The sequence below is a fragment of the Otolemur garnettii genome, unplaced genomic scaffold (genome assembly GCF_000181295.1).
Source record: "Otolemur garnettii isolate 467f Iridium unplaced genomic scaffold, OtoGar3 scaffold00120, whole genome shotgun sequence".
NCBI lineage: Eukaryota > Metazoa > Chordata > Mammalia > Primates > Galagidae > Otolemur > Otolemur garnettii.
Genome location: NW_003852515.1, coordinates 5,866,512 through 5,879,712, shown reverse-complemented (window position 1 = coordinate 5,879,712; position 13,201 = coordinate 5,866,512). Strand labels below are relative to the sequence as shown.

The following is a 13,201-nucleotide window of genomic DNA, read 5'->3' as shown; positions in this document are numbered from 1 at the left end:
GGAAATTAGAATGCAGTCGTACTCCCAGGTGGGCACAGAGGAGTGTTGTCAGTGCCACTCAGAGCTCCACCACATGGGCACACACAGATTCAGAATGGTGGCATCACATATACTGTGCTTCCCTGTGCTGGCAGGTACTGCACCTCTTGCTTAGAGGTGCTGTGTTGTACACTTAATAACCTTAACCTATAACTTCAAAGGAGTTAAAGATGTGCTTTCTACTATAACATGGAGGCTATATACTCACAAAGGTTAGAAATGGTTAGCAGCTCAGTAGGACAGAAAAATGTGTGTGTACATGTCCGAAAGGAGACAGTCTTATGTGCATATTAAAACAGTGACTTTGTAGTCAGATAGACTCTTTCTGACTCTGCATTTTCCTAGCTGCGTCATCCTCATTTCTTCATGTTTAATGTGAAGACTGAGATTATATGACGTGTTAGCACTATGTTTAGTCCTGAGCAAAACATTTACCAAATAATATCTTATAACAAAAATAATTCCATAGCCTCTCACACAAATGTGAAAATCCATAGTTGTGTTTTCCAAAGGGAGAGTTAACACGTGATTCTTAAACACAAGTGGTCATATAGAAAATACATATTATGTTGGACACTCTTCTTGACCTTAGATAGATATAACCTAGATATAACCATCTCTAAAGTGAAGTATATAGTTCTGGTTACTTTTGAAATCATGAAGTCAAATTAGCTGATGTGGTAGAGGTAAAATTAGGCCTGGATAACCTAAAACCCAGGGATAATTTTCTGTATTTGGAAATAAGGTGATTGCTTATGCAAATTACTTAGGGAAATTTCACTTTTCTCTTTTACTCTGCATAATCAAGAGCATTGCTGTAGCTGTACAGCTGCTTCTGAGGAAGAGAGGGAAAATAGTGCGCTGCTTTCAAATTTAAATGAGTAAAGTAAGACATATATAAAGTAGACTATCATTGAATGATCATTCTGTTTTTTTAAATATACTTTTAAAAGGATGGTGGCAGTCTTAACTGTGTTAGTACACAAAATCTCCCAGCCTACACAGGATTCATACATGTCCAGATAATTCCTGTTAGCAGAGCAAAAGTTGCTTTTCTTCCCTACTACAGTTGCACAATTCCTACCTCTCCTTGACTTTGGGAAGGTGTTTGGCACACCTCACCCTACCTCTGAGGTACCCTGCTCTCGCTTTCTTGCATCTACTTACTGGATTAAAATTATGAGTGTTTATCTGCCACTTTCATAAGACTGAGAGAGCAGGCAGTCTTCCGATTACCAACGAGATAGGTTCTGTAGTTTTGTTCTTAAGTTGAATTTGTATGTAAGTTGGAACAGATACATTTACCAATTACCTGTGATATCCTCCACTTGCATGAGTTGTGTGTAAGTTGGATATTTGTAACTTGGGGACTATCTATAGTTTCACAAACAGGCATTTTTGAAATTCATGTTTGTGTGTTCAGTGTTCAAAGAGGGGCTGACAAATACAAGATGCTTGGTAAAGTTTTGCTGGATGCATGGATGCTGCCTGTTCACTAAATTTTTCTTGTGGGTATTCTTCCCAAGTAGGCCATAACTCTGAAACGATAGAGAACCATATTACATTTTTTGTTACCTCATAGCTTTAGCACATTGGTAAACATTTATTAGATTTCAGCCTTGCTGTTAATATCCACTTTTAAGGGTCATTTTGGCAATGATTAAACCTTTGTTTCTATTAGATAGCTATAAAATGATCAAGATTTTTATTGAATTTAAATGTTGTTCTGGGAAAAATTAATACAAATGCTCTTATCAGGTACAGTTCTTATGTGAATGATCTGTATTATCCGATTCTTTCTGTAGGGTAGTAAAAAACCTAAAATGTATGTGGTGTGGAGTAAATGAATCAGGTAGTTTAGTTGAATACATGTACAATATACTTGACTTTGTTTTTCTGCTCTTTGTTATTTACTGTGAGTTGTTGAAATTAATTTCAGAGGCTATTTTAGGATAGGGAGTTGGAATTATACAGGAATCCACATACCTTCTAAGCTCCTAGCTGAAACTAATTAAAAAAGAACTACTTCTAGGATTAGAGCTCCCTTGATGAAATTATTGAAATGTGAAATTTGAATTTAAGACTTCCTTGAAAATATGAATGCATTTTGCCTACTGGTTATTAATTTTTTTTCCCCTTTTCTTTTTAGTTTTAATTTTGATTGCTGTTACTACTGGTATCTGAGCCAAAGTGGTGATGCCACTTGAGGGAAATTTCTGCAACTTGTAAGTCAACGATTATATGGTAAGAGTGTGTGCTTTTACCCTTGAAGCCATTTAATTTCTGTAACGTTATAGTTTAGAAATGTAATTAGAGATAGAATAGCATAAAATATTTTAATATTTTTGAGTATTAAATATTTAATATCAGTATGTTTTAATGTATAAATATTAACAGCAGATAATATTTAGAGCTTTAGATCCTAATCAACAGTTTAAGACTTTGAAAGAGAAAAAAAGTAACTTTATATATTCATTTCATATTAATTTTTTATGTGCAAACAAATATGACTGTCTAGTTTATGACTTACTAAACTGAGGTCTCATTATATATCTTACTAATAATGAATGGGTATGAGAAGTCAAGGTTTAGCAACTTAAATCTATTCAGTTTTGCTATAAATTACTCTGAACTGGTGGTAATTATAGCAGTGTCTGAAATGAGGGTTTTTGAATTATTTATGGCTTTCAGCGAACTTTCTTGCTGTATTTTTGAGATATAATTGAGGAATAATGAGATATAGCAAACTTGTAGGGCATCATTTCTTTGAGCTTCACTTTCCACATGTGTAGAACAGTCTTGCTTGTTTTATAGAATTGTAGAAATCAAATGAAAGATGTGTGTGAAATTTCTCTTATTCTTCTTCCTTTTCCTATTCCCCCCTCCCCTTCCCTCTCTTCTTTCAAGGGTAGGGAGAGAATAACAAATGTTTTCTTTCCTTAAAGATGGTGTTGAGAGAAAGTAAGTAGAGGAAAGGATGCTGTATCAGAAGTTGGAAGACTTGATTTCTAATCCTGTCTCATCTTGACCTTTGTGTGTCATTACATTGATTTTCTGTAAGAAAATGGAATTTGATTTCCATATTCACTTTATAGGTAACCTTTCAGGAATGTATCTGTGGTCTCTGGCCATAATTGAATTAAGCTAGAAATCAGTATCTGATATCTGGAAAGTCCCCAAATACTTTGAAATTAAACTCACATTCTGAATAACCATGGGTTAAAGCGGAGGTCACAAGGGAAATGAGAAAATATTTTGAATTGAATGAAAATGAAAATGTCAAAATGTTGGGGGGTGCACGTAAGGGGAAATGCTTGTATTGGAAAGTAACAGGTTTGAAATAACATATACTTTCTCCTTAGGAAATTGGAAACTGAAGAGCAGAACAAGAAAATGTAAATAACAGAGAAAAGAGTAGAAATCAGTAAACTAGCACAAAATAAGGCAAAAAAAAAAAAAATCAGTGAAACTAGAAGCTGGTTCATTGATGAAATAAAATTGAAAAACCTGTGGCCAGACTAGTCAGGAGCAAAGAAAGAGAAAAGAGAAATTCCTAATGTTAGAAAAGAAAGTGGGACTCTCACTATAGAGCCTTCAGATATTAAAAGGATAATAAGGGAATATTAGGAACCACTTCATGTTAATACATTTGATAACTTTGATAAGTGAACAAATTTCATCAAAGACACAAGCTACCAAACTGCACTCAAGAAGAAATGGATAGGCTTGGTGCCTGTGGCTCAAGTGGCTAAGGCACCAGCCACATACACCTAAGGTAGTGGGTTGGAATCCAGCCCGGGCCTGCCAAACAACAATGACGGCTGCAACCAAAAAATAGCCAGGTGTTGTGGTGGGTGCCTGTGGTCCCAGCTACTTGGGAGGCAGAGGCAGGAGACTCGCTTGAGCCCAGGAGCTGGAGGTTGCTGTGAGCTGTGATGCTACGGCACTCTACCCAGGGGGATAGCTTGAGACTCTGTCTCAGAAAAAAAAAAAAAAAAAGAAGAAATGGATAAACCTGAATTTCTCCTTTTTTTTCTTTTGAATTACTCTTTATTACACAAATTATATGTTTAGTTAAAAAGTCTCTCATAAAGAAAGCTCTAAGCACGTATAGCCCTATTGGTGAATTCAACCCAACTTTAATATCAGTTATATACAAACTCTTCAGAAAATAGAAGGGAGCGAACACAAACTTGTTTTATGAGGCCAATATTATTACCCTGATTAAAAATATTTTATCTAGTAAAATATTATTAAGTTGAATGTAGTGAATATAAAAAGGATAACATATCATGCTTAAGTGCCATTTATTCCAGGAGTACAGTGTTGGTTCAATATTCAAAAATCAATATAATTTACAATATTAACAATAAACAACAGAATTTAAAAAAAATTTCTCTAATCATCTTGACAGGTACAGTAAAAGCATTTGACAGTATTCACTATCCATTCACAATAAAAACTCAGAAAAATAGGAATAGAAGGAAAACTCTCAGAAAAGTAGCAATAGACGGGAGTAGTTTCCTCCACATGATAAATATATCTCTGAGAAATCTACAGCTAATATTATAATTATCAGTGAAAGACTAAATGCGTTTGCCTAAGATAGGCACAAGGCAAAGCTGGTCACTGTAACATTCCTGTTCAGCCTTGTATTGGAAATATTCGTCAGTGCCGTACAGCAGGGGAAACACGGCATATGGACAGGGAAGGAGAAATAAATTCAGAATTCCCTACAAGGGATCCTGAGAAATGTAGATTTTTGTCTTCTAAGCCTCTGATGTAGGGGTGAGGACAGAGCAGATGGGAAATGTCAGTAGACAGTATTGCCTTTTGATTTTTGTGTTTAAGACCTGAATCCAAAAGACCTAAAAGCAAGGCAACAATTTTATCACTTGTGGTTTTCAGTTCCTGTTTTCTTCAAATTTAAAAGTGAACATCATCTGCTGGGAGAGTCTTCTTTCAGTGTTTTCTTCTTTCTGCTTAATACAAATGGGAAATCTGTGCGTGGTACTTTAAAAGTTATGCTTTTGTCTAAACTCCAGTAAATGGTTCTTATTTTCTTAACATATAGAAAAGGGCTACTGAACCAGTGTTAAGATATCCTCTTAAATTCTATGAGGGCAAACGTTTGTTAAATTTATTATAACTATCATTTAGAGTTAATATTTGCAAGCCTTTGGATGAGTTAAAATTGTTCTGTAGACTTGCTGTCTAAGCTTTAGCATAGATTGACATGTATATATAAGATTGACATGTATATATGTATATACCAGTCATATGTTATGTCTGTTGATTTTTACTCAGTAATTCCCAAATCATGTGCTTACTTTTAGGATGAGTAACATTGCAGTTTTGAGGAAACCTGAATTCTGGTTCCAGCTATCCAGCCTGGGGCAGTTACATGATAACACATTAGTGTCTCTGGATGGCTTTCCTATAATTATTTCTAAGTCTTGTGTATTGAAGCATTTTTACAACCTGAGTGGAATGCTTATAAATTTAAATGACTATATGGTTTAATAATTGTGTGCTTTTCTACTTTAATGACATTAAAGTATTGGCCATATCAGATGGGACCGAGTATTTGGTAGACAGAGTGGTATATAGAATGGTACAGGGAGTATAAGCTTAGTAATTAGTAGATCATCTTGTGATAAAATGCTAAAAACATACAGTACAAAATCTACTTAAGTCCTTGAGCCTCAGTTCCCTTATCAGTAGAAAGAGTGTAATAATCTTGGAGAACTTAAGGAAACATTAGAAATAGTACTCAAAGCTTCTAGCAGACAGTAGGTTTGCAAATATTGCCTCTAATAGAGAAACTTTGCTTCAGTCATATAATAAGACTTCAACACCTGATAGATAATTCTTATATTTACTAGTATATTTCACATTGGATAAATTGCTTAACCTTTTTGAGCCCTGATTTCTTTTTTCTTTTTTGGGGGTGGTGGTGGTGGGAAACAGAGTCTCACTATGTTGTTCTTGGTAGAGTGCTGTGGTGTCACTGCTCATAGTGAACTCCAACTCTTGGGCTTAAGTGATTCTCTTGCCTCAGCCTCCCAAGTAGCTAGGACTATAGGCGCCAGCCACAACAACTGGCTGTTTTTTTCTTGCCCTTGTTTTTGCTGTTTAGCTGGCCTGGGCTGGGTTAGAACCCACCAGCCTCGGTGTATGTGGCTGGCACCATAACCACTGTGCTATGGGCGCTGAGCTGAGCCCTGATTTCTTAATATATTAAATAGAGAAATACCAAACTCAGAAGTTCCAATGGGATATAAATTACATAATATATGTACAATGCTTATGTTTATGTAAATTTTTTTCTAAATGTCATCATTTAACTGGTTTACCACTGTTGGCTTTATTTTTATTTTTTTTGATTGATTTTCTCTAGATAAAGTTACCTGGTAACACTGACCCTCTTGATCACTTTTTGTTGGGTTATGTTCAGAAGGTTGGAGCTGATAGGATGCCAACATTGAATGTTTTGAAATCAAGTACATAGGTTGCAAATTTGAGACACAGTGGCTAGTATTTTTTTTTCATCCTCCTTTCACAGTTCAGAGAATTGGGAATCATTGACGAAAATGACCACTTAATTTATCTTTTTTTTTTGTTTGTTTTTATTTTTTGGAGACAGAGTCTTACTTGGTTACTCTTGGTAGAGTGCCATGGTATCTGTGATAGCTCACAGCAACCTTAAACTCTTAGGCTCAAGTAATCCTCTTGCTTCAGCCCATCTCAGTAACTGGGATGGTGTCTGCCATCATGCCTGCTAGGTTTTTAGAGATGAAGTCTTGGTCAGGCTCAGGCTAATCTCGAACTCCTGAACTCAAACAGTCCACCTGCCTTAGCTTCCCAGAGTGCTATAGATACAGGAGTGAGCCACCGTACCTGGTCCATTTAATTTATCTTATCTTTTTTTTATGAGTACAGTTTCTAGTTGCCAAAATAATGCTATCAGGATGTTTCTTGTTTCTAAAAACAGAGAAACTTTGTTTTTAACATAGGTGATGTTGATGGATCGTACAGCTTTACTGCTTGCTGTTTTGACCTTATCCTGTTATATTATGTTTATTCATATGATATTGCTAACATTTGACCATTTTAACCAGTAAAAATGGTGATTTCATATTGTTCAACACGATACTTCAGAGGCTGGTGTTTTCTTTACATACTTGGAAAATTGTCCAATTTTGTATTTTATAATTTGTTATTTCTTCTGGGAATTTAAATTTATTTTTAACACATTTTGGATTTTCTTTTGGATATTCCTAGGTGTTGAATGTCATTCTCAAAAATTGATACACAAGAGTAAGGTAGAGAAAAATAGTGATGTATCTTTCTTAACAAAAAAAGGAGATGCTAATTTGTTCTAAGACTTACAGCTTACGATTAACTAGATGATTAGAAAGGAAAACTAGAGCTTTTTGAGAATTAAACTTTGCAGTTATAGGTCATAACAGATTCCAAGTACCTAAAAATTCTTTGTGAATTTTTCATATTCTTTGAAATCAGTATTTTTTAGAAAGTAATCTTTCTATAGCAAGTGTTAAGATCTCTTCACAATTTTAAGTTCTGAGTATTTATTGATGTATTTTATGTTATAAAAGAAATGTAGAATTAGCTACATTTAAGTTTATAGTTGTGTTTGTAAAATGGGTGTGTTCTGTTTTTTTTTGTACCTTGAGTAGGAGCTAGCAATTTTAGTGTTATTTAAGAGAGATTTAATATAATACATATTTAATGTGGATTGTAAAGAATAATAATAATAATGTAGTAGTCAGCTTATGAGCTTTTCCTGTATATCATATCATGTGATTACAAGCTAATCATAGTCCTGATATATGACTTCTTCTTCCTATTCGATTTATGTGAAAAGGGAGATAGTTAAATTTTTTAATTTGTCAGATAAAGCATTTATTTCTAATAGGGATATGACCTAGTGTTTGTGTTCAGTTTTGTAGTTTTGGGGGCAGGTTTCAGGCATATCATCTAATCAGAGCCTTTTGAGATAACCAGGTAGATATTATTGCTTTCATGTTTTAAGTAAGGTTTATCATGATCTTAAATGACTTACCCGGCCAGGTGTCAGTTCTCGAAGAACTTGGGGCTTCTACTTGGTATGCCATCTGCTTGTTTGGCTGCTGTGCCTGATTTCTAGACCTCTTGAAGAAGAGCTGTCTGTGTACAGGCTCTTTTAAGTGGAACGCTCTCTGATTAAGTTTGTGGAGCACATTCTCTTCCATGAGGAAATCCTTAAGGAAGAAAATTTCTTAAAAATTTAGTTTTCATTTCTGTTTGCTGTTTATCTTATGCTCATGAGCAGTGGCCTTTTGTAAGTTCTCTTTTGGAGCTGTGCCTGTCTCGTTGCTAAATTTATCTTTTCATGTCTTGTTTTCTGTGATGATATTTAGTCCCATGTCTGTGACTAACAGTCAACTTGTTTTTCTTGCCCATGATGTTAAAATGTAAATAAATGTTCAGGATCTCCAGATTTTACTCTCTTATCTACCTCCATGGGTCGATCCATTTTTAAAAGTACTTTATTGGGGCATACAATAAACATGCATATTTAAGATGTATCATTTGATAAGTTTTGAAATGTGCATATACCCATGAAGCCATTACCATAATTGAGATGGCAAACATACCATCACCCAGAAAAATTTCCTCATGGCCCTTACTCATCCTGCCTCTTGGCTCTTCCCCACCTGCAGACAACCACTGATCTGCCTTCTGTCACTAAAGATTAGTTTGCTACAATGCTGTATAAATGGAATCATGCAGTATGGACCCCTTTTGAGGGGCTTTCATTTAGCGTAATTATTTAGAGATTCATCTCTGTTGTTGCATGTGTCAGTAGTTCCTTCCGTGTTATTCCGTTGTATGGGTGTAGTGCAGTTTGTTTATCCATCCACCTGTTGATGGAGTTGGGGTTGTTTCTGGTTTTTGGCTCTTATATAAAGCTGTGTGAACATTCATGTGTGGGTCTTTATGTGGGCAAGTGCTTTTATTTAGGTAAACACCTAACCTAGAGTGGCTGGATCCTGTGGTAAGTGTTATGTTTAATTTTTAAAGAAACTAACGAACTATTTCCAAGAATCATTTTATATCCTTTCGAGCTGTCTATGAGAGTTCCACTTTCTCCCTCCTTACTAGCACTTGGTATGGTCAGTTTTTTAAATTTAGTCATTCTACCACTGATGTAATCATGTCTGTGGCTTTAATCTGTATCTCCTTAATGAATGGTGAAGTCGAGCATCTGTCATGTGCTTATCTACCATCTGCATATCTTCTTCAGCGAAGTGTCTATTGAACTCTTGTGCCCATTAAAAAAAATTAATAGTTTGTTACTAAGTTTTGAGAGCTTTTTATATATTCTGTATAAGACCTCTATCAGACATATGATTTATAGTTTTAACCATCTCATTAGCATTTTTTCTTTTTAGCCCAGAATGAAATTTTTGTAAGTGACATGGGATCATTTTCTGTTCTTATTTTTGGCACTTTCCCCATCTTCCATAGAAGTAGTTACTCCTTGCCATCCTCATCCTTTCCTCAGGGTTCTTACTTTATATTCTCTTTTTGGAGGGCGAGCTTCTCAGATACTTGTATACAAATTAACCCCTATGGGAGAGTTTCCCCCTGGGGCCCCCGTTCAGGATGGAAGTAACCCCTAATTAGTGATTAGTAATTATGTTTGTCTGGCAGGGATATTTAGCTCCTTCTCTCCAGTTTGGAGATCTGTCATTCCCATTTTGATCACTATTGATTTGACTTCCCTGGGGCACAGTCCAAGCAGTTTAGGCCTAGCCTGAGGCACTCTGCACTCCAAGGTAACTTGTCAGGAGCCCGAACAGGGATTTGGATTTAATAATGAAAATGCCGAACACAACTTATCAGCATCCCCTAATTTTTAAATACTGATTTCTAATTCACTTGTATTAGAATAGTACATTAGTATGTAATTTCAACTTTCTTAAATTTGTTGATTTTTTTGTGTGTGTGTGTGACCTAATTTCTGGTCTTTTTTTTTTTTTTTTAAACTTTTCCTGTATATTTTTTTGGACAAGAGTATGCATTCTCGCTTTTATGCACAATATTTAAAATAACTAGCAAGTAAAACTTGTTAATTGTGTTATTCAAATCTCACTTTTGTTTGTTGGTTTCTGAGTAAAGTATGTTGGGCCTTCTACACAAAGGGTAATGTAGGTCCATGATCATCATTTTTAATGTTTTTTTAACCTATTAAATACGAAAGATATGTTGACCTCCATTTTTATTCTTTACCTGGAGTTCCTATTCTTTCTTAGAACCTGCCCCATTTTTGTTTTTAACATTTGCCTGGGGTTATCTTTTTAGTCTTTTAATTTTTTTAACTTAATTTTTATTAAATCGTTAACTGTATACGTTTATGGGGTACAGTGTGATGATTTGATACACAACGTGGAATGCTTAAGTCAAACTAATTAACATAACCATCACCTCATTTACTTATTTTTGTGCTATGACATTTACAATATATTCTTAGTTGTTTTAAAATGTACCCTTGCATTGTGTACATTAGGTGAGATCTTGCCAAATACCCTCCCTGAACTTGAGGGGAGAGGAGAGGAGAGAGGGTGAGTGGAGGGAGGGTAGTCTCTTCATTTTTATCCTTCTTGATTATTTCATTTTAGATATACTTTCAAAATACTGAATTTTGGGGGGAATAATTTAGTTTGTGCATTGTTTTCATTTTAGTGGAGACTTTGTTGGAGTGGTGAGAACATGGTCTCTGAGTCTACTTAGGATGCCATAAACTAGTAGTGTGGTATTACTCACATTTTCTTAACTATTGGTGGCTTAGTTTCTTCCCCATAAAATGGACATATTAATGGTTTCTATTTTTTTAAAAAAAACTAAATAAGTTAATATATGTAAAATTCTTTACTGTGATTAGTACATTATATAAGTCTTAGCTGTTAATAGGTGAGTTCATTAACATTTATTGTAAATATTTAGAAGGCTACTATTAGTGCCTTTAAAAAAATTTTTTTTGTTTTTTAATTCATTTTTAATTAAAATCATAACTATATACATTTATGGGGTATATTGTGATGATTTGATATACAATGTGGAATGCTTAAAACAAAATGATTAACATAGCCTTCACCTCATTTACTTATTTTTTATGGTAAGACATTTAAAATTTACTCTGAGTTATTTTGAAATATGCCCTTGTATTGTACGCATAAGGTGAGATCCCACCAAATGCTTTCCTTCCTCCCACCAATCGCCCTCTCCCCTCCCTTCCCTTCTCCCTCCTCTTCCTTTTTTCTAGACTATATTTGTATTTTATCATTGAGTGTGTGTTTATATATTGGTTTCATAATAGTATTGAGTATATTGGATACTTTTTTCCATTCTTGAGATACTTTACTAAGAAGAATGTGTTCCAACTCCATACAGGTAAACATAAAAGATGTAAAGTCTCCATCTTTTTTTATGGCTGAATTGTATTCCATGGTATACATATACCACAATTTGTTAATCCATTCATGGATTGGTTGCTTCTACGACTTGGCAATTACGAATTGGGCTGCAGTAAACATTCTAGTGCAAGTGTCTTTTTGGTAAAATGATTTTTGTTCTTTTGGGTAGATACCTACAAATAGAATTGCAGGATCAAGTGGAATGTCAACTTTGAGTTCTTTGAAGACTCTCCATACTTCTTTCCATAAAGGTTGTATTAGTTTGAAATCCCACCAGCAGTGCAGACACTTAAGAAGATAGTTTTAGATGGGACATTTCTTAAGCTGATAGAGGCCATCTACAGCAAACTCACAGCCATTATCGTATTGAATAGAGAAGTATTTCCACTCAGATCTGAAACTAGACAAGGATGCCCATTATCACCACTGCTATTCAGCATAGTCCTGGAAATCCTGGCCATTGCAATCAGGCAAAAGAAGGGGATCAAGGGTATTCACATGGGGACAGAGGAAGTCAAACTCTCGCTATTCGCAGATGACACGATCTTCTATCTGGAAAGCCCCAGGGACTCAACTGGGGCTCTTAAAAGGGATCAAGGAATATAGCAGTGTCTCAGGATATAAGATCAATACCTACAAATCAGTAGCAATAGTCAAGCTGAGAATACAATCAAAGACTCTATTCCTTTTACATTACTACCAAAGAAGATGAAATATCTAACAAAGGATGTGAAAGATCCTTATAAAGACAACTATGAAACCCTGAGAAAAGAAATAGCAGGTGTTAACAAATGGAGAAACATACCATGCTCATGATTGGGAAGAATCGACATCGTTACAATGTCCATACTACTCAAAGCAATCTACAGATTTAATGCAGTCCCCATCAAGGCGCCAATGTCATACTTCAAAGAACTTGAAAAAATAGTACTTTGTTTTATATGGAATCAGAAAAAAGCCCCAAATAGCCAATATAATTCTTAGAAATAAAAACAAATCTGGAGACATCATGTTACCAGGTTACTGGTTATACTACAGTTCTATAGTGATCAAAACAGCTGACTTTATTAGTTTTTTTCTATAATGGTTTGTTATTGGTACATCAGTATCTTCAGTTATTTATACTAAATTAAAACACTGATTATACAAATAACACCTGTCTATAATACTCTTATTTTATTTTTTTTGAGACAGTCTCTATCGCCCAGGCTCAAGTACCTGAACTCCGGGGTTCCTGTAATCTTTCTTGCCTCAGGTCCCAAGTAGCTGGGACTACAAGCTCCTTGCTAATTTTTCTATTTTTAGTAGAGGGAGATGAGGTCTTGCTTTTAGGCTGGTCTCGAACTCCTGAGCTCAAGCAGTCCACTAACCTTAAACTCCCAGAGTTCTAGGAGTTGTGAACTACTGCACCCAGCTGACTATATTAATCTTTAAAAAACTGTAAATACACTTGTGATTAAAGTGCCCCTTTTGAGTTTCACCTCCCTGTCAAGGTAACTTACTGTTATGAATTTGGAATGTTTCCTTCTAGACTTTTGGTATGCTCATACACATATTCATATGCATAGAGGAATAGATAGTACTTTTTATTGAATGGTATACTCTTTTGGTGGGCAATTTGGCAGCATTTTGGTTGGCTACTGTTTGTATCTTTGATGTGAATTGCCTGGGTCTTTTCA

The 13,201-nt window shown here is 35.1% G+C and overlaps 1 protein-coding gene across 1 annotated transcript in view; it reads left to right on the top strand.

The window, feature by feature from the left end:
- WASF3 (WAS protein family member 3) overlaps positions 1–13,201 on the top strand; it is a 126,464-nt gene that overhangs the window by 48,400 nt on the left and 64,863 nt on the right. The window contains 1 exon segment of the mRNA XM_012810004.2: positions 2,189–2,283. The gene's annotated coding sequence lies outside the window, so the exon portion shown is untranslated.